This window comes from Galeopterus variegatus, unplaced genomic scaffold (assembly GCF_000696425.1).
Source record: "Galeopterus variegatus unplaced genomic scaffold, G_variegatus-3.0.2 Scaffold2991, whole genome shotgun sequence".
Classification (NCBI taxonomy): domain Eukaryota; kingdom Metazoa; phylum Chordata; class Mammalia; order Dermoptera; family Cynocephalidae; genus Galeopterus; species Galeopterus variegatus.
This window is the reverse complement of record NW_007729102.1, coordinates 69,515-72,335: the sequence shown is the minus strand read 5'-3', so window position 1 is coordinate 72,335 and position 2,821 is coordinate 69,515.

The window sequence follows — 2,821 nt, the reverse complement described above, 5'->3', positions numbered from 1 at the left end:
GTCCCCAGTACGGGCGCGACACCGAGGGTTGTGATCCCGTTACCGGTCAGTAAAAAAGACAAAAAGGAAAAAAAAAATGACAGGAATTATGCCACACTTGTCAATAACTACCCTAAATGTGAATAGACTAAACTCCCCATTCAAAAGACATTGACTCATTGGATTAAAAAGCTAGACCCAAGTATATGCTGTCTTCAAGAGACCCACTTTACCTGTAGAAACCCACATAGACTAAAAGTGAAGGGATGGAAAAATATATATCATGCAAATGGAAATCAAAAATGAGCAGGAGTAGCTATTCTTATATAGGACAAAATAGCTTTAAACCAAAAAACATAAAAAGAGACAAAGAAGGCCACTATATAATGATAAAGGGATCTATCCAGGTAGAAGACATAACAATCATAAACATGTATTCACCCAATACCGGAGCACCCAGATATATAAAGGAAACACTCTTAAACCTAAAAAAGAAATAGGAGCTAATACATTAATAGTGGGTTATCTGAACACAGCTCTCTCAGTATGGGACAGATCTTCCAGACAACAAGTCAACAAAGAGACACAGGATTTAATTTACACCTTAGACCAACTGGACTTGGCAGATATACAAAGAACATTTCACCTAACAACTAAAGAAGATACTTTCTTCTCATCAACTCATGGAATGTTCTCCAGGATAGACCACATATTAGGTCACAAATCTAGTCCTAGCAAATTTTTTAAAAATTGAAATCATTCCAAGTATCTTTTCAGACCACAATGGACTAAAATTGGAAAGAAATAATAAGCAAAACTCTGGAAACTACAAATACATGGAAACTAAATAATAGGCCCTTGAATGACCTATGGGTCCAAGAAGAAATTAAGCAGGAAATCAAAAAATTTCTAGAAACTAATGAAAATAAAGATACATCATAGCAAAACCTGTGGGATACTGCAAAAGCAGTACTAACAGGCAAATTTATTGCAATAAATGCTTACATCAAAAGAATGGAAAGACTTCCAAATAAATGACCTAACACTACACCTCAAAGAACTTGAAAAACAACAACAATTCAAACTTAAAGGTAGTAGATGGAAAGAAATAATTAAGATCAGAGCAGAACTAAATGAAATAGAGACCCCAAAAAACAATAGAAAAGATCAACTAAACAAAAAGTTGGTTTTTTGAGAAGATAAATAAAATAGACAAACAATTACCTAGGTTAACAAAAAAAAAAAAAAAAAAAAAAAAAAAAAAAGAAAGAGAAGACCCAAATAACAAAAATCAGAAATGAAGAGGGAGACATTACAACCAATACCACAGAAATACAAAGAATCATTAGAGACTATTATGAACAACTGTATGACAACAAAAATGAAAATCTGGAAGATATGGATGAGCTTCTAGACACATACAAACTACCCAGACTCAATCAAGAAGAGATAGAAAACCTGAACAGACTAATAACAAGCAAGGAGATTGAAATGGTAATTAGCAATCTTCCAACAAAGAAAGTCCAGGTCCACATGGTTTTACAGCTGAATTCTATCAAACTTTTAAAGAGGAGTTAATACCAATTCTCCTCAAACTATTTCAAGCAATTGAAACAGAAGCTATTCTCCCAAACTCATTCTATGAGGCCAACATAACTCTGAAACAAAAACCAGGTAAAGACACAACAAAAAAGAAAATTACAGGCCAATATCCTTGATGAACCTAGATGCTAAAATCCTCAACAAAATATTAGTAATCAGAATACAGCAACATATTAAAAAAATTATACACTATGATCAAGTGGGATTCATCTGAGGGATGCAAAGATAGTTCAACATATGAAAGTCAATAAATGTGATACATCACATCAACAAACTCAAGGACAAAGACTATATGATTGTCTCAATAGGTGCTGAAAAAGCATTTGACAAGATTCAACATCACTTGGTGATAAAGACTCTCAACAAATTATGTATAGAAGGAAAATATCTGAACACCATAAAAGCCATTTATGACAAGCCCACTGCTAGTATCATTCTGAATGGGGAAAAACTGAATGCCTTTCCCTTAAGAACAGGAAGCAAGACAAGGATACCCACTCTCACCACTCCTAATTAACATAGTACTTCAGGTACTAGCCAGAGCAATCAGGCAAGAGAAAGAAATAAAGGGAATCCAGATTGGAAAAGACAAATTCAAACTTTCTCATTTGCAGATGACATGATACTATATATAGAAAGACATAAAGGCTATTAAAAAACTCCCAGAGCTGGTTAATAACTCCAGTAATGTTGCAGGATACAAAACAAATGCCCCCAAATCAGTTGCATTTATATACTCCAATAATGAACTAACAGAAAGAGAAATAAAGAAAGTGAGCCCATTTATAATTGTCATGAAAAAACTAAGATAACTATGGATCAATTTAACCAAGGAGGTGAAAGACCTCTACAATGAGAACTAAAAAACCACTTCTGAAAGAAATTTAAAAAGACACAGAAAGATGGAAAGATATTCCATGCTCTTGGATTGGAAGAATTAACATTGTGAAAATGTCTATACTACCCAAAGCGATTTACAGATTCAATGCAATCCCCATCAAAATACCAATGACATTCTTCCCAGAAATGGAAAAAACAATCTTACCTTTCATATGGAACAACAAAAGACCCTGAATAGCCAAAGCAATCCTGAGCCAAAAAAACCAAAATCTGGAGGAACAATTCTGCATGACTTCATATTATACTACAAAGCTGTTGTAACCCAAACAGTATGGTACTGGTATAAAAATAGACATTCAGAACAGTGGAGTAGAATTGAGAACCCAGAAATCACTACTCA